The sequence below is a fragment of the Triticum aestivum genome, chromosome 7B (genome assembly GCF_018294505.1).
Source record: "Triticum aestivum cultivar Chinese Spring chromosome 7B, IWGSC CS RefSeq v2.1, whole genome shotgun sequence".
NCBI lineage: Eukaryota > Viridiplantae > Streptophyta > Magnoliopsida > Poales > Poaceae > Triticum > Triticum aestivum.
This window is the reverse complement of record NC_057813.1, coordinates 602102306-602112421: the sequence shown is the minus strand read 5'-3', so window position 1 is coordinate 602112421 and position 10116 is coordinate 602102306.

Sequence of the window (10116 nt, the reverse complement as noted above, 5' to 3'; positions counted from 1 at the left end):
GCGCGGGCGGATCGCGACGGTGGTTGGCGGCGCGCTGGAGGCGGGGCACGCCGGCGCGGGCTTGGGGGCGACGGCAGTTTCCCCTGGTGTGCGTGGGAGTCCGCTCGGGGCGCGCGGCGGCGGCCCTCGACAAGCATGGGCGGGCGCTGGGCTCTCGGCGGCGCTCTGGCATGTGCAGGCGGCGGCGGTCCCTGTGCGCGGTCGGCGGCTCCGTCTCTGACCCGGACGGTGCGAGGGATGGCGGCGGCCCGACGTGGCCGGCGATCTAGATGCGGTGGTGCCGGCGGCTCGCTGATCTGCCGGTGCTCCAGGGTTCTGCCTGTTGGAAATATGCCCTAGAGGCAATAATAAATTAGTTATTATTATATTTCCTTGTTCATGATAATCGTTTATTATCCATGCTATAATTGTATTGATAGGAAACTCAGATACATGTGTGGGTACATAGACAACACCATGTCCCTAGTAAGCCTCTGATTGACTAGCTCATTGATCGATAGATGGTTACGGTTTCCTGACCATGGACATTGGATGTCATTGATAACCGGATCACATCATTAGGAGAATGATGTGATGGACAAGACCCAGTCCTAAGCCTAGCACAAAGATCGTAGTTCGTATGCTAAAGCTTTTCTAATGTCAAGTATCATTTCCTTAGACCATGAGATTGTGCAACTCCCGGATACCGTAGGAATGCTTTGGGTGTACCAAACGTCACAACATAACTGGGTGGCTATAAAGGTGCACTACAGGTATCTCCGAAAGTGTCTGTTGGGTTGGCACGAATCGAGACTGGGATTTGTCACTCCGGTTGACGGAGAGGTATCTCTGGGCCCACTCGGTAGGACATCATCATAATGTGCACAATGTGACCAAAGGGTTGATCACGGGATGATGTGTTACAGAACGAGTAAAGAGACTTGCCGGTAACGAGATTGAACAAGGTATCGGCATACCGACGATCGAATCTTGGGCAAGTACAATACCGTTAGACAAAGGGAATTGTATACGGGATCGATTGAGTCCTTGACATCGTGGTTCATCCGATGAGATCATCATGGAACATGTGGGAGCCAACATGGGTATCCAGATCCCGCTGTTGGTTATTGACAGGAGAACGTCTCGGTCATGTCTGCATGATTCCCGAACCCGTAGGGTCTACACACTTAAGGTTCGATGATGCTAGGGTTATAAAGGAAGTTTGTATGTGGTTACCGAATGTTGTTCGGAGTCCCGGATAAGATCCCGGACGTCATGAGGAGTTCCAGAATGGTCCGGAGGTAAAGATTTATATATGGGAAGTCTTGTTTTGGTCACCGGAAAAGTTTCGGGTTTTCGGTAACGTACCGGGACCACCGGGAGGGTCCCGGGGGTCCACCAAGTGGGGCCACCGGCCCCGGAGGGCTGCATGGGCCAAGTGTGGGAGGGGACCAGCCCCAGGTGGGCTGGTGTGCCCCCCACAAGGGCCCAAGGCGCCTAGGGTTTGGGGAGGGGGGCGCACCCACCTAACTTGGGGGGCAAGTTTCCCCTCTCCCCCCCCTTGGCCGCACCCTAGATGGGTTGTGGGCTGCCGCCACCCCTAGGGAGGGAACCCTAGAGGGGGCACAACCCCCTCCCTCTCCCCTATATATACTTGAGGACTTTGGGGCTGCCAACAGATGAGTTTCACCTCTCCCTGGCGCAGCCCTACCTCTCTCCCTCCTCCTCTCCCGCGGTGCTTGGCGAAGCCCTGCAGGATTGCCACGCTCCTCCATCACCACCACGCCGTTGTGCTGCTGCTGGACGGAGTCTTCCTCAACCTCTTCCTCTCTCCTTGCTGGATCAAGGCATGGGAGACGTCACCGGGCTGTACGTGTGTTGAACGCGGAGGTGCCGTCCGTTCGGCACTAGGATCTCCGGTGATTTGGATCACGATGAGTACGACTCCTTCAACCCCGTTCTCTTGAACGCTTCCGCTTAGCGATCTACAAGGGTATGTACATGCACTCTCCTTCCCCTCGTTGCTGGTTTCTCCATAGCTAGATCTTGGTGACACGTAGGAAAATTTTGAATTTCTGCTACGTTCCCCAGCAGTGGCATCATGAGCTAGGTCTATTGCGTAGATTCTTTGCACGAGTAGAACACAAAGTAGTTGTGGGCGTTGATTTTGTTCAATATGCTTACCGTTACTAGTCCAATCTTGATTCGACGGCATTGTGGGATGAAGCGGCCCGGACCGACCTTACACGTACTCTTACGTGAGACAGGTTCCACCGACTGACATGCACTTGTTGCATAAGGTGGCTAGCGGGTGCCAGTCTCTCCCACTTTAGTCGGATCGGATTCGATGAAAAGGGTCCTTATGAAGGGTAAATAGCAATTGGCATATCACGTTGTGGTTTTGCGTAGGTAAGAAACGTTCTTGCTAGAAACCCATAGCAGCCACGTAAAACATGCAAACAACAATTAGAGGACGTCTAACTTGTTTTTGCAGGGTATGCTATGTGATGTGATATGGCCAAGAAGAATGTGATGAATGATATGTGATGTATGAGATTGATCATGTTCTTGTAATAGGAATCACGACTTGCATGTCGATGAGTATGACAACCGGCAGGAGCCATAGGAGTTGTCTTAATTTATTGTATGACCTGCGTGTCATTGAACAAATGCCATGTAATTACTTTACTTTATTGCTAACCGGTAGCCATAGTAGTAGAAGTAATAAGTTGGCGAGATAACTTCATGGAGACACGATGATGGAGATCATGATGATGGAGATCATGGTGTCATGCCGGTGACGATGATGATCATGGAGCCCCGAAGATGGAGATCAAAAGGAGCAAAAAAATGATATTGGCCATATCATGTCACTATTTGATTGCATGTGATGTTTATCATGTTTATACATCTTATTTGCTTAGAACGACGGTAGTAAATAAGATGATCCCTCATTAAAATTTCAAGAAAGTGTTCCCCCTAACTGTGCACCGTTGCGAAAGTTCGTCATTTCGAAGCACCACGTGATGATCGGGTGTGATAGATTCTTACATTCACATACAACGGGTGTAAGCCAGATTTACACACGCAAAACACTTAGGTTAACTTGACGAGCCTAGCATGTACAAACATGGCCTCGGAACACAAGAGACCGAAAGGTCGACCATGAGTCATATGGTGGATACGATCAACATGAAGAGTTCACCAATGATGACTAGTCCGTCTCATGTGATGATCGGACACGGCCTAGTTGACTCGGATCATGTAATCACTTAGATGACTAGAGGGATGTCTATCTGAGTGGGAGTTCATTAGATGAACTTAATTATCCTGAACATAGTCAAAAGGTTTTTGCAAATTATGTCGTAGCTCGCGCTTTAGTTCTACTGTTTTAGATATGTTCCTAGAGAAAATATAGTTGAAAGTTGACAGTAGCAATTATGCGGACAGTAGAAGGCTTATGTCCTTAATGCACCGCTCGGTGTGCTGGACCTCGAACGTGGTCTGTGGATGTTGCGAACATCTGACATACACGTTTGGATGACTACATGATAGTTCGGTAATGTTAAATGGTTTAGAGATGAGGCACCAAAGACGATTCCAAAACATCGCGGAACATGTGAGATGTTTCGAGGGCTGAAATTGGGATTTCAGGCTCGTGCCCACGTCAAGAGGTATAAGACCGACGGAATTCTTAGCCTGCAAACTAAGGGAGAAAAGCTCAATCGTTGAGCTTGTACTCAGATTGTCTGGGTACAACAATCACTTGAATTGAGTGGGAGTTGATCTTCCAGATGAGATAGTGATGTTTCTCCAAAGTCATTGCCACGAAGCTACTAGAGCTTCGTGATGAACTATAACATATCAGGGATAGATATGATGATCCTTGAAGTATTCGCAATGTTTGACACCGCGAAAGTAGAAGTCAAGTAGGAGCATCAATTGTTGATGGTTAGTAAAACCACTAGTTTCAAGAAGGGCAAGGGCAAAAAGGGATACTTCATGAAACGGTAAATCAGCTGCTGCTCTAGTGAAGAAACCCAAGGTTGAACCCAAACCCGAGACTAAGTGCTTCTGTAATAAGGGGAACAACCACTGGAACAGAATTACCCTAGATACTTGGTAGATAAGAAGGCAGGCAAGGTCGACGGAAGTATATTGGATATACATTATGTTAATGTGTACTTTACTAGTACTCCTAGTAGCACCAGGGTATTAGATACCGGTTCGGTTGCTAAGTGTTAGTAACTCGAAATAAAAGCTATGGAATAAAAGGAGACTAGCTAAAGGTGAGCTGACGATAGGTGTTGGAATTGTTTCCAAGGTTGATATGATCAAGCATCGCACACTCCCTGTACTATCGAGATTGGTGCTAAACCTAAATAATTGTTATTTGGTGTTTGCGTTGAGCATAGACATGATTGGATTATGTCTATCGCAATACGGTTATTCATTTAAGGAGAATAATGGTTACTCTGTTTATTTGAATAATACCTTCAATGGTCTTGCACCTAAAATGAATGATTTATTGAATCTCGATCGTAGTGATACACATTTTCATGCCAAAAGATATAAGATAGAAATGATAATACTACTTACTTGTGGCACTGCCATGTAAGTCATATTGGTGTAAAACGCATGAAGAAGCTCCATGTTGATGGATCTTTGGTATCAGTCGTTTTGAAAAGTTTGAGACATGCGAACCATGTCTATTGGTGTATACGCATGAAGAAACTCCATGCAGATGGGTCGTTTGGACTCACTTGATTTTGAATCACTTGAGATATGCAAATCATACCACATGGGCAAGATGACTGAAAAGCCTCGTTTTCAGTAAGATGGAACAAGATAGCAACTTGTTGGAAGTAACACATTTTGATGTGTGCAGTCCAATGAGTGCTGAGGCATGCAGTGAATATTGTTATGTTCTTATTTCACGGATGATTTAAGTAGATACTGAATATATTTACTTGATGAAACACAAGTCTGAATTATTGAATGGTTCAAGTAATTTCAGAGTGAAGTTGAAGATCATCGTGACAAGAGGATAAAATGTCTATGATATGATCATAGAGATGAGTATCTGAGTTACGAGCTTTGGCACGCAATTAAGACATTGTGGAAATTGTTTCACAATTAATACCGCCTGGAACACCATAGTGTGATGGTGTGTCCGAACATCATAGTTGCACCCTATTGGATATGGTGCGTACCATGATGTCTCTTATCGAATTACCACTATCGTTCATGGGTTAGGCATTAGAGACAACCACACTCACTTTAATAGGGCACCACGTAATTCCTTTGAGACGACACCGTTTGAATTATGGTTTGGAGAAACCTAAGTTGTCGTTTCTTAAAAGTTTGAGGCTGCGACGCTTATGTGAAAAAGTTTCAGGATGATAAGCTTGAACCCAAAGCGGATAAAATGCATCTTCATAGGACACCCAAAAATAGTTGGGCATACCTCCTATCTCAGATCCAGAAGCAAAAGTAATTGTTTCTAGAAACGGGTCCTTTCTCGAGGAAAAGTTTCTCTCGAAAGAATTGAGTGGGAGGATGGTGGAGACTTGATGAGGTTATTGAACCATCACTTCAACTAGTGTGTAGTAGGGCACATGAAGTTGTTCCCGTGGCACCTACACCAATTGAAGTAGAAGCTTATGATAGTGATCATGAAACTTCGGATCAAGTCACTAACGAACCTCGTAGGACGACAAGGACGCGTACTGCTTCGGAGTGGTACAGTAATCCTGTCTTGGAGGTCATATTGCTAGACAACAATGAACCTACGAGCTATGGAGAAGCGATGGTGGGCCCGGATTCCGACGAATGGCTCGAGGCCATAAAATCCGAGAGAGGATCCATAACTTTGGAAGAAATACTTGATGGTCGTAAGGCCGTTGGATACAGATGGATTTTAAAAGGAAGACAGACAATGATGGTAAGTATTACCATTAAGAAAGCTCGACTTGTCGTTAAGATGTTTTCCGACAAGTTCAAGGAGTTGACTATGATGAGACTTTCTCACTCGTAGAGATGCTAAGAGTCTGTTGAAATTGGATTAGCAGTTACTGCATTATTTATGAAATCTTGCAGATAGGATGTCAAAACATTGTTTCCTCGACAATTTTCTTGAGGAAAGATATAACCAGAAGGTTTTGACAAATCCTGAAAGACGCTAATAAATATGCAAAGCTCCAGCAATCCTTCTAAGGACTGGAGTAAGCATCTCGGAGCTGGAATGTACGCTTTGATGAAAAGATCAAAGATGTTGGGTTTATACAAAGTTTACGAGAAACTTGTATTTCCAAAGAAGTGAGAGGGAGCACTATAGAATTTCTGATGAGTATATGTTGTTGACATATTGTTGATCGGAAATGATGTAGAATTTCTGGAAAGCATATAGGGTTGTTTGAAAGGTGTTTTTCAATAGAGAACCTGGATTAAGCTGCTTGAACATTGAGCATCAAGATCTATGAGGATAGATCAAAAACCGCTAAATGGTACTTTCAAATGAGCACATACCTTGACATGATCTTGAAGGTGTTCAAGATGGATCAGTCAAAGAAGGAGTTCTTGCCTGAGTTGTAAGGTATGAAGTTAAGACTTAAAGCTCGACCACGGCATAAGAGAGAGAAAGGACGAAGGTCGTCCCCTGTGCTTCGGACATAGGCTCTATAGTATGCTATGTTGTGTACCGCACCAGAAGTGTGCCTTGCCATGAGTCAGTCAAGGGGTACAAGAATGATCCAGGAACGGATCATTGGACAACGGTCAAAATTATCCTTAGAGGAATCAGGAAATGTTTCTCGATTATGGAGGTGATAAAGAGTTCGGCGTAAAGGGTTACGTCGATGCAAGCTTTAACACCTATCCGAATAACTCTGAGTAGCAAACCGGATACATATAGTGGAGAAACCATTTGGAATAGCTCCAAGTGGAGCGTGGAAGCAACATTTACAATATGACATAGAGAATTGCGAAATACATACGGATCTGAATGTTGCAGACCCGTTGACTAAAACCTCTCTCACAAGCAAAACATGATCAAACCCCAGAACTCATTGAGTCTTAATCGCATGGTGATGTGAACTAGTTTAGTGACACTAGTAAACTCTTTGGATGTTGGTCGCATGGCGATGTGACCTATCAGTGTTAATCACATGGCGATGTGAACTAGATTATTGACTCTAGTGCAAGTGGGAGACTGTTGGAAATATGCCCTAGAGGCAATAATAAATTAGTTATTATTATATTTCTTTGTTCATGATAATCGTTTATTATCCATTCTATAATTGTATTGATAGGAAACTCAGATACATGCGTGGGTACATAGACAACACCATGTCCCTAGTAAGCCTCTGATTGACTAGCTCGTTGATCAATAGATGGTTACGATTTCCTGACCATGGACATTGGATGTTGTTGATAACGGGATCACATCATTAGGAGAATGGTGTGATGGACAAGACCCAATCCTAAGCCTAGCACAAAGATCATAGTTCGTATGGTAAAGCTTTTCTAAAGTCAAGTATCATTTCCTTAGACCATGAGATTGTGCAACTCCCGGATACCGTAGGAATGCTTTTGGTGTACCAAACGTCACAATGTAACTGGGTGGCTATAAAGGTGCACTACAGGTATCTCCGAAAGTGTCTGTTGGGTTGGCACGAATCGAGACTAGGATTTGTCACTCCGGTTGATGGAGAGGTATCTCTGGGCCCACTCGGTAGGACATCATCATAATGTGCACAATGTGACCAAGGGGTTGATCACGGGATGATGTGTTACGGAACGAGTAAAGAGACTTGCGGGTAACGAGATTGAACAAGGTATCGATATAACGACGATCGAATCTCGGGCAAGTACAATACCGTTAGACAAAGGGAATTGTATACAGGATCGATTGAGTCCTTGACATCGTGGTTCATCCGATGAGATCATCATGGAACATGTGGGAGCCAACATGGGTATCCAGATCCCGCTGTTGGTTATTGACCGGAGAACGTCTCGGTCATGTCTGCATGATTCCCGAACCCGTAGGGTCTACACACTTAAGGTTCGATGACGCTAGGGTTATAAAGGAAGTTTGTATGTGGTTACCGAATGTTTTTCGGAGTCCCGGATAAGATCCCGGATGTCACGAGGAGTTCCGGAATGGTCCGGAGGGAAAGATTTATATATGGGAAGTCCTGTTTTGGTCACCGGAAAAGTTTCGGGTTTTATCGGTAACGTACCGGGACCACCGGGAGGGTCCCGGGGGTCCACCAAGTGGGGCCACCGGCCCCGGAGGGCTGCATGGGCCAAGTGTGGGAGGGGACCAGCCCCAGGTGGGCTGGTGCGCCCCCCCCACAAGGGCCCAAGGCGCCTAGGGTTTGGGGAGGGGGGCGCACCCACCTAACTTGGGGGGCAAGTTTCCCCTCTTCCCCCCCCCCCCTTGGCCGCACCCTAGATTGGTTGTGGGCTGCCGCCACTCCTAGGGAGGGAACTCTAGAGGGGGCGCAGCCCCTCCCTCTCCCCTATATATACTTGAGGACTCTGGGGCTGCCAACAGATGAGTTTCACCTCTCCCTGGCGCAACCCTACCTCTCTCCCTCCTCCTCTCCCACGGTGCTTGGCGAAGCCCTGCAGGATTGCCACACTCCTCCATCACCACCACGCCATTGTGCTGCTACTGGACGGAGTCTTCCTCAGGCTCTCCCTCTCTCCTTGCTGGATCAAGGCGTGGGAGACGTCACCGGGCTGTACGTGTGTTGAACGCGGAGGTGCCGTCCGTTCGACACTAGGATCTCCGGTGATTTGGATCACGACGAGTACGACTCCTTCAACCCCGTTCTCTTGAACGCTTCCGCTTAGCGATCTACAAGGGTATGTAGATGCACTCTCCTTCCCCTCGTTGCTGGTTTCTCCATAGATAGATCTTGGTGACACGTAGAAATTTTTTGAATTTCTGCTACGTTCCCCAACACTGCCTGGTGGTGCTGGTGATGACGGCGGCCCGTGCACGAGAGTTGGATCCCTTCGAACTGATCTGGGTGAAAACTTGCCTTCGGCGTCTGCTAAGGCCGGCGGTGGCGGCGCTATCTGTGCCGTTCCTTCTTGAAGGCATCGCGGTGGAGAAGTTCAAGGCCACTCTCTGCTACCTCTGGGGGAAACCCTAGATTGGATGATCGGATGACGACGGCGCTCTGGTGTTGTTCCTCCCTTGGGGGCGTCATTCTTGGAGGTACACGTGATCGAGGGACCAGAGGACGGATTCTTTGGTGGAGCGGTGCTTCATCCTACACACTGATGGCGACGGATCTTGACGGCGTGGCGCAGTGCAGATTCGGAGTTCGATGTGGGAGGATGGACTCGCGCAGGAGGACGACGCTGTCGCGCGTCCTGGTGGCGTCGATGGCAGAGAGACCTGACACGGTACATGCAACAGTATAGCTCTGAAGATGGATTTGTGGCAGGTGGCTGCGACGGCCTCATACCCGGCAGACGTCCTGGTTGAGGAGTGCGCCGGACTGGTAGGTGCCCCATACCCGGCAGGCGTCCTGGTTGGGACCTCAGGTCTTGGATGTTTAGGTTTGGCTGCGATGTCTGTTTGGTATTAGGCCCAGACTATGTGCGCCCCTTCATCAATTGGATAGGTGTAGTGACAGTTATTGCTTAGACGGTGCCTTTAGTCTTACTGGTGTATGGCTTTATAAGGTCTTGTGGGAATGCATCGTCCAGATGCAGAGGCCGGGAGTCATCCTCCTTTTCTAAAAAAAAAATGCCCCTGATGCTCTTGTTAGCCTGCTGGCTACCGATTGTAATCCTATCAGTAAATAAATAAAGCTTCCCTTTTCACCGAAGAAAGGGAATGGCATGGAGGTCTTGCGAGGCAAGGAACAAATGATAATACTAGACCCACGTAAAAAGAACTTACGTAAGCTTACTTGCCCTTTCCTAAATACTCTCCTCCCCTGATTTTAAGCAGGGTGGGACCCAGCCACTAATTCTAATTCAATTAACTATCTCCAAATCAGCCTTTACACAAAAATCTCACTTAACATTATGGGCGGTCTAGCATTACTTGGAACAGAAACACTGCATATACTTTCTCCATTCCTAAATATTTGTTTTTTAAGATTTCAAATGAAC